Source organism: Hordeum vulgare, chromosome 7H, assembly GCF_904849725.1.
Source record: "Hordeum vulgare subsp. vulgare chromosome 7H, MorexV3_pseudomolecules_assembly, whole genome shotgun sequence".
NCBI lineage: Eukaryota > Viridiplantae > Streptophyta > Magnoliopsida > Poales > Poaceae > Hordeum > Hordeum vulgare.
In genome coordinates this window covers 609,836,871-609,851,934 of record NC_058524.1, presented here as the reverse complement: position 1 = coordinate 609,851,934, position 15,064 = coordinate 609,836,871, and the positions used below count along the sequence as shown (strand labels likewise).

The 15,064-nt window shown below is 41.7% G+C and overlaps 1 long non-coding RNA gene across 1 annotated transcript; it reads left to right on the top strand.

Moving 5' to 3' along the window:
* The first annotated feature begins 12,194 nt into the window (after positions 1-12,194).
* On the top strand, positions 12,195-13,079 carry LOC123411670. The gene is made up of 2 exons (XR_006613303.1): positions 12,195-12,282; positions 12,915-13,079. It is a non-coding gene; the product is annotated as an uncharacterized LOC123411670 (long non-coding RNA).
* The last annotated feature ends 1,985 nt before the right edge of the window (positions 13,080-15,064 follow it).

Genomic DNA, 15,064 nt, shown 5'->3' with positions numbered 1-15,064 from the left:
GTGTCGGGGGTGAGAGAGAGGGGTGTCGGGGTGGCCGTTAGGGGGAGAGAGAGGCGCGTGGGGGTGGGGCTAACGGCCGTTAGGGGGGCACCCTCTTTGCCGTCCGCCTCCCGACGGCACAGAGGAGAAAAGCGGACGACAAAGAAAGAGGCCGTTAGGGGGGAGAGAGGGGCTGCGGGGTGGGCCGCCCACCCTCTTTGCCGTCTGCCTGCATGCTCTTTGCCGTGAGCTGGCAGACAGCAAAGAGCTGGCTGATGGCAAATAGCACCTTTGGCATCAGCCTGCTCTTTGTCGTCTGGTTTCTGGTAGCTGATGGCAAAGAGGGTCTTTGCCATCAGCCAGCAGACGGCAAAGAAGCAGCAGATGGCAAATAACTGTTTTCGAGTAGTGCTTGTCATGAAGATGACCATAAGCTCTAAAACTCACAAAGAGAAACACCAAACAAGAACCAAGAAGTGTGATGCAAGGATGCAAATGGTTTGAGCTCTCAACGAACGATACGATCAAGCTACTCACTTGAGAGCCCCCCTTGACAGTACATCAATCTATCCTAAACAGAAAACCTATCAAGGGCAAACCTATACCTTGCACCTCGTCCTCTTGAGCTAGATGATGATGATCTTGGCTTCCTCAAGATGGACCACCTTTCTTGATTGTGTTGGCTTGATGAAGACTAGTTGGTTGCTCCCCCATACTCACTATGGGTGAGCCACTCTTCAGCATATCTTCACAAGTCCATTGCCACCACAATGGACGGCAAGCTTCAAGCATGATATCTTCGTGCTGATCCACTTGAACTTGCACACCGCAATCTTGATGACGATCACCACTTGACGTCATCCTTCATGTGTTGTATGAGATCTTAGTCTAGACGCAAGCCCGTGGGAGACACACCTAACCCCTCATAGAACTCTCACGAAGACCATGGGTTAGTACACAAACACGTAATAGACAATGCTTACCATACCATGGGATCACTTGATCCCTCTCGGTACATCTTGTATGCTTTGTGTGTTGATCATCTTGATTTACTCTTTGTCTGAGATCTTGATCAACCTTGTGTCTCTATGACCATTCTTTGGATAATACCTTGAATACCATCTTGGTCATAATATAAACTCCTTGAACCCAACAGATGGACTTCAAGAAGTGCCTATAGACAAATCCTATAAATATAACTTAAGGCAACCATTAGTCCATAGGAATTGTCATCAATTACCAAAACCACATATGGAGATATATGCTCTAACATTCTCCCCCATTTTGGTAATTGATGACAACCACTTCAAGAGAGTTTATATAAGGAAAATAAGCATAACCAAGCACACACATGCAAAGCAATAATGCATGCATACAAGATGTAAATGCTTATGCAATAAAAGCAAAACCCTCTAAGCATAACCAAACTAAACTCTCTAAACTTCTCCCCCATTGGCATCGATTGTCAAAATGGACAAAAAGTTTAGAAAGCCAATATAGTAGGCGGTCCTCCAAAAAGTGTGTACTCCTCAACAAATGAGTGCAGAGAAATACACATATACAATGATAAGAATTTGGAGGAAAACGAACTATATCGAGGACCCAAAGATTGCAAATAAAAGAATCGTATGCCACAAGGACATACAAAAATAGAGGCAATCAGTCAAAAGATACCAGATGGAACAAACAATCATATGGTCCTTCGAACCACATGAATAAAAGATATTATGATAAAAGCAACGGAGTGTTTTATCAAAACTAGAGAAGCTCCCCATGATTTGTGCACTAATAAGAGTTTTTTTATTCGATACAAGTGCACAAATAGGATCGTTGCTCCCCCAAAATTAGTAAAAACACACAACGAGTGCAAGAAGATAAATGAGACAATAAGCATATCACTTGCACAAAACAAATGGTTGAGCAACATGTAAAAGAAGCAACTTAAGAATAGGCTCAACCAAAATAATGTGTGTGAGTCATGGGAAAGCACTTGAGAAGACTAAGATAAGGATGAGCATTACTCATCAACATAGTCTTGATGAAATGAGACACAAAGTGCAAGACATATCATTCCCACGCACACATACTAGAAAATGGGTTCACAAGCTTACTAATAAACAAAATAAGAACCAACGCTTGTGCCAACCCATGGTGAAGATAGGAAATAAGAACCTTGTCAAGAGGAGGGATAGCAATCGAAATGGCAAAACCCTCATCAAGACAAGCATGAGGAAAAATAATCTTCACGGCCAAAGAGTGCATCAAGATGTAGGAAAATAAGATACACACTCAAGACAAATCCTTTCACGAAGCCACCAAAAACTGAAAAAGGAAATGCAACGGTGGACGTGAAAGAAAAGAGGATATCAATTAGAGATATAACTTCTCTCATGTGTAAAAGATTCTAAGTAGAAGACAATCATGATGATATATATCCACAAAGAAGGATGTACACATGAAATGGTTACAAGAAGGAACAAACAAGATATCCAAAAGGAATTGTCATCAATTACCAAAACCACATATGGAGATATATGCTCTAACACTAAGGCCATTAGTCGATGAACTTTTACAATTGTGAGATATAAAAGGTGTACATGTGTGGGATGAGCTCAAACAACAGGAATTTGACCTATGATCGTTGCTGTTTGTAACCATCAATGCTTGGACTGCTCTTAGTAACCTTTCAGGACACACAAACAAGGGATACAATACATGCATGCACTGTTTAGATGAGACTAGACGTATATATTTGGACAAATGTAAAAAAAGAATGTGAACCTTGGACATTGTTGATTTCTTTCGAGCACACATCCCTTAATAAAGAAAGGCAAGCATTGTTGTTGTCACCAGAACAATCAACACTGGTTGGTGGATTTTCTCTGTTTAAAACATGTAGTATTACCAAAACTGTGGATTTTCTCATGTGTTGGAGGACAAGATTGTTGGAAATGTGCCCGAGAGGCAAAAGTAAACTGGTAATTATTATATTTCCTAGTTCATGATAATCGTCTATTATTCATGCTATAATTGTATTAACCAGAAACCGTAATACATGTGTGAATATATAGATCACAATGTGTCCCTAGTGAGCCTCTAGTTGGCTAGCTCGTTGATCAATGGATGATCGTGGTTTCTTGATCATGGACATTGGATGTCATTGATAACGAGATCACATCATTGGGGAATGATGTGATGGACAAGACCCAATCCTAAGCATAACACTAGATCGTGTTGTTCGTTTGTTAAAGCTTTTCTAATGTCAAGTATCATTTCCTTGGACCGTCAGATTGTGCAACTCACAGATACCGTAGGGGTACTTTGGGTGTACCAAAACATCACAACGTAACTGGGTGATTATAAAGGTGCACTACGGGTATCACCGAAAGTGTCTGTTGAGTTGTACGAATCGAGACCAGGATTTGACACTCCGTGTGACGGAGAGGTATCTCTGGGCCCACTCGGTAATCCATCATCATATTGAGCTCAGTGTGACTAAGGGGTTAGACACGGGATGATGTGTTATGGAACGAGTAAAGATACTTGCCAGTAACGAGATTGAACAAGGTATAGGGATACCGACGATCGAATCTCGGGCAAGTATCATACCAATAGACAAAGGGAATTGCATACGGGATTGGTTGAATCCTTGACATCGTGGTTCATCCGATGAGATCATCGTGGAACATGTGGGAACCGACATGGATATCCAGACCCCGCTGTTGGTTATTGACCGGAGAGATGTCTCGGTCATGTCTGCATCTCTTCCGAACCCGTAGGGTCTACACACTTAAGGTTCGATGACTCCAGGGTTATAGGGAAATAGTGTACATGGTTACCGAAGGTTGTTCAGACTCCCGGATGAGATCCCGGACGTCATGAGGATCTTCGGAATGGTTCAGAGGTAGAGATTTATATATAGGAAGTGACATTTTGGACACCGAAAATGTTTAGGGCGTCACTGGTAACGTACCGGGACCACCGGAAGGGTTCCGGGGGTCCACCGGGAGGGGCCACCAGCCCAAAAGGCTAGCATGAGCCAAAAGGTGGAAGGGAACCAGCCCAGAGTGGGCTGGTATGCCTCCCACCTAGGGCCAAGGCGCAAGGAGAGGTGGAGGGGGGAAAACCCTAGGCGCAGGAGGGGCCCAAGGCCAATGTGGGTGCGTCACCCTTGAGCTTGCGTTGGTTTTTCCCTTGAAGAGGAAAGGGTGATGCAGCAAAGTAGAGATACGTATTTCCCTCAGTTTGAGAACCAAGGTATCAATCCAGTAGGAGTAAAAAGATGAGGCACCAATGCACCTGCGTAAAAACAAACAAACTTGCACCCAACGCGATAAAGGGGTTGTCAATCCCTTTACGATTACTTGCAAGGTGAGATCTGATAATAGGTAAATATAAATAAATAAATAAAAGTGCAGCAAGGTATTTTTGGTATTTTTCTATGTAGATCTGAATATACAATGTGTAAAATAGACCCGGGGGCCATAGTGTTCACTAGAGGCTTCTCTCATGATAGCAAGTATTACGGTGGGTGAACGAATTACTGTCGAGCAATTGATAGAATCGCGCAAAGTCATGATGATATCTAAGGCAATGATCATACATATAGGCATCACGTCTGAGACAAGTAGACTGATACATTCTGCATCTACTACTATTACTCCACACATCGACCGCTATCCAGCATGCATCTAGTGTATTAAGTTCATAACAAACTGAGTAACGCCTTAAGCAAGATAACATGATGTAGAGGGATAAATTCATGCAATATGATATAAACCCCATCTTTTTACCCTTGATGGCAACAACACGATGCGTGCCTCGCTACCCCTTCTGTCACTAGGTGAGGACACCGCATGGTATGAAGCCAAAACCAAGCACTTCTCCCATTGCAAGAATTATAGATCAAGTTGGCCAAACGAAACCCATAACTCCAAGAGAATTACAAGGATACGAAATCACGCATATAAGAAATTAGAGGAGACTCAAATAATATTCATAGATAAGCTGATCATAAATCCACAATTCATCGGATCTCAACAAACACACAACAAAAGGAAGTTACATCGGATAGATCTCCATGAAGATCATGGAGAACTTGTATTGAATATCCAAGAGAGAGAAGAAGCCATCTAGCTACTATCTATGGACCTGAAGGTCTGTGGTGAACTACTCACGCATCATCGGAGAGGCAATGGTGTTGATGAAGAAGCCCTCCATGTCCGAACCCCCCTCCGTCAGGGCACTAGAACGGTCCCTAGATGGGATCTCGCGGAAACAGAAGCTTGCGGCGGCGGAAAAGTATTTCCGTGGATCTCTCTGTTGGTTTTGGGATTTTAGGGAATTTATAGGCGAAAGAGGTAGGGCAAAGTAGGCAAGGGGGGCCCATGAGCCTGCTAGGCGCGCCCCCCTGGGGCGTGCCTAGGGGCTCGTGACCTCCCACGAGACCCCCTGCCTTGGTTCTCAAGTCTTCTGGGTATCTTCTATTATGGAAAAAATCACCCCGCATGTTTTATTCCGTTTGGACTCTGTTTAATATTCTTATCTGAAAAAGGTCAAAAACACGGAAAAAACAGAAACTGGCACTCGGCACTGAGTTAATAGGTTAGTCCCAAAAAATGATATAAAATGGCATATAAATGCATATAAGACATCCCAAGTTGATAATATAATAGCATGGAACAATCAAAAATTATAGATATGTTGGAGACGTATCACACCCCTCCTCTCCCTGCCCTGGCTGCCGCCCTCTGCCTAGATGGGGTTGCCGCACCCCTTAGGGGTGGGAACCCTAAGGGTTGGCACCTCCTCCCTGCCCCCCTATATATAGTGGAGGTTTTGGCCATTGGAGAACACACGAAAACTCTCTCTCGCGGCGCAGCCCTACCCCTCTCTATCCTCATCCTCCGCATAGCTTGGCGAAGCTCTACCGGAGAACCACGTAGCTCCACCGCCACCACGCCGTCGTGCTGCCGGAGCTCTCCCTCAAACCCTCCCTCCTCCTTGCTGGATCAAGGCGTGGGAGACGTCACCGGGTTGTACGTGTGTTGAACGCGGAGGTGCCGTAGTTCGGCACATAGATCGGAATTCACCGCAATCTGAATCGCTGCGAGTACGACTCCATCAACCGCGTTCATAGTAATGCTTCCGCTTAGTGATCTTCAAAGGTATGAAGATGCTCTATAACCTCTGTCGTTGCTGGTTTCTCCATAGATAGATCCTTGTATGGCGTAGGAATTTTTTTTGAAATTACTACGATCCCCAAGAGTGGCATCCGAGCCAAGGTTCTATGCGTAGATTCTATGCACGAGTAGAACACAAAAGTTGCGGTCGCTAATTTTTTCAATTTCTTGCCGTTACTAGTATTATCTTGATTTGGCTGCATCATGGGATAAAGCGGCCCGGACCGACTTTACACGTACTCTTACGTGAGACTGGTTCCACCGACACACATGCACTAGTTGCATAAGGTGGCTAGCGGGTTCCTGTCTCTCCCACTTTAGTCGGACCAGATTCGATGAAGAGGGTCCATATGAAGGGTAAATAGCATTGGCATATCAACGTTGTGGCTGTCATGTGGGTAAGAAATGTTCTTGCTAGAAACCCAAATCAGCCACGTAAAACTTGCAACAACAATTAGAGGACGTCTAACTTGTTTTTGCAGGGTATGCTATGTGATGTGATATAGCTAAAAGAATGTGATGTTACATGTGTGATGTATGAGATTGATCATGTTCTTGTAATAGGATTCACGACTTGCATGTCGATGAGTATGACAACCGGCAGGAGCCATAGGAGTTGTCTTAATTTATTGTATGAGATGCAACGCCATGTTGATTACTTTACTTTATAGCGAACGGTTAGCTATAGTAGTAGAAGTAATAGTTGGCGTGCCGACTCCATGGAGACACAATGATGGAGATCATGATGATGGAGATCATGGTGTTATACCGGTGATGATGATGATCACGGTGCCCCGAAGATGGAGATCCAAGGAGCAAGATGATAATGGCCATATCATGTCACTATACGATTGCATGTGATGTTTATCATGTTTTACATCTTATTGCTCAGAACGACGATAGCAAACATAAGATGATCCCTCATTAAAATTTCGAGATATGTATTCCCCTAAGTGTGCACGGTTGCGAAGGATCATTGTCTCGAAGCACCACGTGATGATCGGGTGTGATAGATTCTAACGTTCATATACAAAACACGCAAATCACTTTGGTTGACTCGATGAGCCTAGCATGTACAGACTGTTGGGGAACGTTGCATGGGAAACAAAAAAAAATTCCTACGCACACGAAGACCTATCATGGTGATGTCCATCTACGAGAGGAGATTAGATCTACGAACCCTTGTAGATCGCTCAGCGGGAAGTGTTAAGAAACGCGGTTGATGTAGTGGTACGTCTTCACGATCCGTCCCTCGAACCGTCCCACGATCCGTCCCGCGATCCGTCCCACGATCCGTTCCGATCCAGCGTCGAACGGACGGCACCTCCGCGTTTAGCACACGTACAGCTCGACGATGATCTCGGCCTTCTTGATCCAGCAAGGAAGACGAAGAAGTATATGGGTTCTCCGGCAGCGTGACGGCGCGTCGGTGTTGGTGATGATCTATTCCTGCAGGGCTCCGCCCGAGCTCCGCAGAAATCTAATCTAGAGGAAGAACTACGAGGTGTAGGTTTGAGTTGCACGTGGCAAATTTGTCTCAAATCAATCCTAAACCTCTAGTATATATAGGAGGAGCCAAGGGCTGGGGCAAAGCCCTAGGGCGCCAGCCAAGGAGGCCTCCTTGGGTCGGCCGACTTGGGGAAGGGAGGAGTCCTTCTCCAATCCCACTTGGATTAGGACTCCTTCCTTATTTTCCCACCTCTTTTGGATTTTCCACTTTTTCCTCATGGGCTTTCCTTAGATGACTTTGTCAGCCCATTATACCTTATTGTACATCCGTAAAGGTCCTACAAAATAAGCAAAATAATATAAACCACTTCCTATTAAAAATAATATAAAAATAAAATAAATAAAACCGTATTTATTTTAATAACTCGAATACGTAATCGCATATATAATCATTAAAATCTGAATTTCTAACCTAATATAGTTTAGGTTAATTATAAATAATTTAAATAACCCCGTATATTTTTTATATTATTTTATTTATTTTCCAGGATCTTTGAGGGGCTGTCAAGGCCAACAAGACGACTGAGGTGTACGAAGTGGTGTAATATCCTATTCAGTACTCACCATATTTATCATTATGTTGTTTTAGATGTAGCTAAGTTCGTTCGCTTGATGTTTTTAGTTGCAAATTTATGGACTAAATTCATATCGTCTTTCCAGGCAGTTCCACCCGAAGGGAACACTTCTCTACGACAATAAGATTCTCATTCAAATGCCATAATAGGCTACACAAAGAAGTACCGGCAAAGTTTTCTGCTATAGGATCCCTAGCATAAGAACTTGTCCCATAAATTCATAAATAAAAATACCAAGTGAAAACACGAAACTACATAATTTTCACAACATAATTTACATATGGTTTTCCCTGTCGGAAACCCTCGAAAGGTTTACACAAGGGTAAAAGAAATTACCTTCTAACTACCTTCGCGAGCTTACAAATGCTCTCAATATTGTAGCTCTTATTACACGATGAAGAAGTACTACCACCACCACGACTACTACTACTACTGTTGAGCAACGAGCCTGCTAGCTGAGTTGCAGCTCTTTGCTCTATCTGTGGATGGTTATTCTTCGCCTGATGTCTTTCTTCGCAGCTAGCAAGACTCCTCCTTTTATAGGCAAGAGAGCACCTCTTGGATGGCTTCCGGGAGAAGGCTCCTCTATTATTTCCTCCTTTCTCCTTGTCCATCTTGCACCTAGTTTTTAGGCCTTCTATTCTTTATAGGCTTTGTAGCCATTATAGCCCTTCTTTCTAGGCTATTGAGTGCATGTTGGAGGGGTTTGCACACCGTGTCTTGGCTGCAAATGGAGGTGGCATTGTCATCTTTTTTGATTTCCTTCATCGTCGTGATTTTGTCTTGGACTTTAATCTTCAGAAATATTACACTCTTTGGGTATGCATGTGCCCGTACACTGCCTCCTGATATGTGTACGCGGGTATACTTGACTGCAAACATGCACATATGTGTGCATTGCCTATTGATATGCCTACGCATACATGCTTCAATTTTTTTCGAGAGGGGTCTTCCCTGCCCATATATTATTCGGACGCGGAGGACCTATACACCGACCGACTAATGATAGGAATCTAGAATCTTAGTGTATATCGATATGAAATATCAATTATATGGGCAGGGAAGACCCCCTCAAAAACCAATTGTAGCATGTATGCGTACGCATATGAATAGCCAATGCACACATTTTTGCATGTTTGCAGCCAAGTATGCTCACGTACACATATCAGCAGGCAGTGTACGGGCACATGCATACCCAAAGATTGTATATTTCTGAAGATTAAAGTCCAAGACAAAATCATTACGAAGAAGAAAATCAAAAAAGAAGACAATGCCACCTCCATTGGCAGCCAAGACACAGTGTGCAAACTCTTCCAACATGCAATCAATACCCTAGAAAGAAGGGCTATAATGGCAACAAAGCCTATAAAGCCTAGTACGTCTAAAAACTAGGTCCATGATCGAAAAGGAGAAAAAAAGAGGAAATAGTAGAGGAGCCTTCTCCTGGACGCCATCCAAGAGGTGCTCTCTTGCCTATAAAAGGAGGAGTCTTGCTGCAAAGAGAGACACCAGACGGAGAAGAACCAACCACATATAGACGAGAGAGCTGCAACTGAGCTAGCAAGCTCGTTCTCAGTAGTAGTAGTAGTAGTAGTAGTAGTAGTAGTAGTAGTAGTAGTAGTAGTAGTAGTAGTAGTAGTACTAGTAGTATTTCCTCATCGTGTATTAAGAGCTACAATATTGAGAGCATTTATAAGCTCGCGAAGGTAGTCAGAAGTTAATTTATTTTACCCTCGTGTAAACCTTCCGGGGGTTCCCGAAAGGGAAAACCATATGTAAATTATGTTGTGGAAATGATGTAGTTTCGTGTTTTCACTTGGTATTTTTATTTTTGGATTTATGGGACGAGTTCTTATGCTAGGGATCCTATAGGAGAAAACTCTGTCGGTAGTTCTCTGTGTAGCCTAATATGGCATTTGAATGAGAACCTTATGGCCGTAGAGAAGTGTTCCCTTCGGATGGAACTGCATGGGAAGACAAGACGATAGAAATTTACTCCATGAATTTGCAACTAAAAACATCAAGTAAACGAACTTAGCTACATCTAAAACAACAAAATGATAAATATGGTGAGTACTGACTAGGATATTACACCACTGTGTACACCTCAGTCATCTTGTTGGCCTTGACAGCCCCTCACAGATCCAACAAAATAAGCAAAATAATATAAAACCCTTCGTATTAAAAATAATATAAAAAGAAAATAAATAAAATCGTATTTACTTTTATAACTCGTATACGTAATCACATGTATTAACATTAAAATCTGTATTTATAACCTAATATAGTTTAGTTTAATTATAAATAATTTAAATAATCCCGGATATTTTTTATATTATTTTGCTTATTTTCCAGGAACTTTGAGGGGCTGTCGAGGCCAACAAGACGACTGAGGTCTACGCGATGGTGTAATATCTTACTAAGTACTCACTATATTTATCGTTATGTTGTTTTAGATGTAGCAAAGTTTGTTCACTTGATGTTTTAAGTTGCAAATGGATTAAATTCCTATTGTCTTTCCACGCAGTTCCATTCTAAAGCAACACTTCTCTACCACCATAAGGTTCTCATTCAAATGCCATAATAGGCTACACACAGAACGACTAGCAAAGTTTTCTCTTATAGGGTCCCTAGCATAAGAAATCGTCCCATAAATTCATAAATAAAAATACCAAGTGAAAACACGAAACGACATCATTTCCACAACATAATTTACATATGTTTTCCGAATGGTTTACACAAGGGTAAAAGAAATTACCTTCTAACTACCTTCGCGAGCTTACAAATGCTCTCAATATTGTAGCTCTTATTACACGATGAAGAAGTACTACTACTACTAATACTACTACTACTACTACTGCTGAGCAACGAGCTTGCTAGCTGAGTTGCAGCTCTCTGCTCTGTCTATGGTTGGCTCTTCTCCGTCTGGTGTCTCTCTTCGCAGCAAGACTCCTCCTTTTATAAGCAAGAGAGCACCTCTTCGATGGCTTCCGGGAGAAGGCTCCTCTATTATTTCCTCATGCTTTCTCCTTGTCCATCATGCATCTAGTTTTTAGGCCTTCTAGGTTTTATAAGCTTTGTAGCCATTATATCCCTTCTTTCTAGGGTATTGAGTGCATTTTGGAGGGGTTTGCACACCGTGTCTTGGCTGCAAATGGAGGTGGCATTGTCTTCTTTTTTGATTTTCTTCATCTCATGATTTTGTCTTGGACTTTAATCTTCAGAAATGTTACAATCTTTGGGTATGCATGTGCCCGTACACTGCCTGCTGATATACATGCTCCAATGTTTTTGAGGAGGGGGGGGGGGTCTTCCCGTCACATATATTATTCGGGCGCGGAGGACCTATACACCGTCCGAATACTGATAGGAATCTAGAATCTTAGTGTATATTGATATGAAATGCAAATTATATGGGCAGTGAAGACCCCACTAAAAAAAATTATACCATGTACGCGTACGCATATCAATAGCCAATGCAAACATATGTGCATGTTTGCCAAGTATGACCACGTACATATACCAGCAGGCAGTGTACGTGCACATGCATACCCAACGATTGTAATATTTCTGAAGATTAAAGTCCAAGACAAAATAATGACGAAGAAGAAAATCAAAAAAGGAGACATTGTCACCTCCATTGGCAGCCAAAACACGATGTGCAAACCATTTCAACATGCACTCAATATCCTATAAAGAAGGTCTATAATGGCTACAAAGCCTATAAAGCCTAGAAGGCCTAAAAACTATGTGCATGATGGACAATGAGTAAGAAAAAAGAAATAATAGAGGAGCCTTCTCCCGAAAGCCGTTCAAGAGGTGCTCTCTTGCCTATAAAAGGAGGAGTCTTGCTGCGAAGAGAGACACCACACGGAGAAGAATAAGCCACAGATAGAGCAGAGAGCTGCAACTCAGCTAGCAAGCTCGTTGCTCAGCAGTAGTATTAGTATTAGTAGTAGTAGTAGTAGTATTTCTTCGTCGTGTAATAAGAGCTACAATATTGAGAGCATTTGTATGCTCGCGAAGATAGTTAGAAGGTAATTTCTTTTACCCTTGTGTAAACCTTTCGGGGTTCCCGAAAGGGAATACCATATGTAAATTATGTTATGGAAATGATGTAGTTTTGTGTTTTCACTTGGTATTTTTATTTATGGATTTATGGAACGAGATCTTATGCTAGGGATCCTATAGGAAAAAACTCTGCCGGTAGTTCTGTGTGTAGCCTATTATGGCATTTGAAAGAGAACCTTATGGCCGTACAGAAGTGTTCACTTCGGGTGGAACTTCCTGGGAAGACGATAGGAATTTACTCCATAAATTTGCAACTAAAAACATCAAGTGAACGAACTTAGCTACATCTAAAACAACATAATGATAAATATGATGAGTACTGAGTAGGATATTACACCACTGCGTACACCTCAGTCGTCTTGTTGGCCTCGATAGCCCTTCAAAGATCCTGCAAAATAAGCAAAATAATATAAAACAGTTCGTATTAAAAATAATATAAAAATAAAATAAATAAAACCGTATTTATTTTAATAACTCGTATACGTAATCACATATATGAACATTAAAAACTGAATTTATAACCTAACATAGTTTAGATTAATTATAAATAATATTAATAATCCTGTATATTTTTTATATTATTTTGTTTATTTTTCAGGATCTTTGAGGGGCTGTCGAGGCCAACAAGACGACTGAGGTGTACGAAGTGGTGTAATATCCTATTCAGTACTCACCATATTTATCATTATGTTGTTTTAGATGTAGCTAAGTTCGTTCGCTTGATGTTTTTAGTTGCAAATTTATGGACTAAATTCCTATCGTCTTACAGGCAGTTCAACCCGAAGGGAACACTTGTCTACGACAATAAGATTCTCATTCAAATGCCATAATAGGCTACACAAAGAAGTACCGGCAGAGTTTTCTACTATAGGATCCCTAGCATAAGAACTCGTCCCATAAATTCATAAATAAAAATATAAAGTGAAAACACGAAACTACATAATTTTCACAACATAAATTACATATGGTTTTCCCTGCCGGAAACCCTTGAAAGGTTTACACAAGGGTAAAAGAAATTACCTTCTAACTACCTTCGCGAGCTTACAAATGCTCTCAATATTGTAGCTCTTATTACACGATGAAGAAGTACTACCACCACCACGACTACTACTACTACTGGTGAGCAACGAGCTTGCTAGCTGAGTTGCAGCTCTTTGCTCTATCTGTGGATGGTTATTCTTCGCCTGATGTCTTTCTTCGCAGCTAGCAAGACTCCTCCTTTTATAGGCAAGAGAGCACCTCTTGGATGGCTTCCGGGAGAAGGCTCCTCTATTATTTCCTCCTTTCTCCTTGTCCATCTTGCACCTAGTTTTTAGGCCTTCTAGTTTTTATAGGCTTTGTAGCCATTATAGCCCTTCTTTCTAGGCTATTGAGTGCATGTTGGAGGGGTTTGCACACCGTGTCTTGGCTGCAAATGGAGGTGGCATTGTAATCTTTTTTGATTTCCTTCATCGTCGTGATTTTGTCTTGGACTTTAATCTTCAGAAATATTACACTCTTTGGGTATGCATGTGCCCGTACACTGCCTCCTTATATGTGTAGGCGGGTATACTTGACTGCAAACATGCACATATGTGTGCATTGGCTATTGATATGCCTACGCATACATGCTGCAATTTTTTTCGAGAGGGGTCTTCCCTGCCCATATATTATTCGGGCGCGGAGGACCTATACACCGACCGAATACTGATAGGAATCTAGAATCTTAGTGTATATCGATATGAAATATCAATTATATGGGCAGGGAAGACCCCCTCAAAAAACAATTGTAGCATGTATGCGTACGCATATGAATAGCCAATGCACACATTTTTGCATGTTTGCAGCCAAGTATGCTCACGTACACATATCAGCAGGCAGTGTACGGGCACATGCATACCCAAAGATTGTATATTTCTGAAGATTAAAGTCCAAGACAAAATCATTACAAAGAAGAAAATAAAAAAAGAAGACAATGCCACCTCGATTGGCAGCCAAGACACAGTGTGCAAACTCTTCCAACATGCAATCAATACCCTAGAAAGAAGGGCTATAATGGCTACAAAGCCTATAAAGCCTAGTACGCCTAAAAACTAGGTCCATGATCGAAAAGGAGAAAAAAAGAGGAAATAGTAGAGGAGCCTTCTCCTGGAAGCCATCCAAGAGGTGGTCGCTTGCCTATAAAAGGAGGAGCCTTGCTGCGAAGAGAGACACCAGACGGAGAAGAACCAACCACAAATAGACCAGAGAGCTGCAACTCAGCTAGCAAGGTCGTTCTCAGTAGTAGTAGTAGTAGTAGTAGTAGTAGTAGTAGTAGTAGTAGTAGTAGTAGTAGTAGTAGTAGTAGTAGTAGTAGTAGTAGTAGTAGTAGTAGTAGTAGTAGTATTTCCTCATCGTGTATTAAGAGCTACAATAGTGAGAGAATTTGTAAGCTCGCGAAGGTAGTCAGAAGTTAATTTATTTTACCCTCGTGTAAACCTTCCGGGGGTTCCCGAAAGGGAAAACCATATGTAAATTATGTTGTGGAAATGATGTAGTTTAGTGTTTTCACTTGGTATTTTTATTTATGGATTTATGGGACGAGTTCTTATGCTAGGGATCCTATAGGAGAAAACTCTGTCGGTAGTTCTCTGTGTAGCCTAATATGGCATTTGAATGAGAACCTTATGGCCATAGAGAAGTGTTCCCTTCGGATGGAACTGCATAGGAAGACGATAGAAATTTACTCCATGAATTTGCAACTAAAAACATCAAGAAAATGAACTTAGC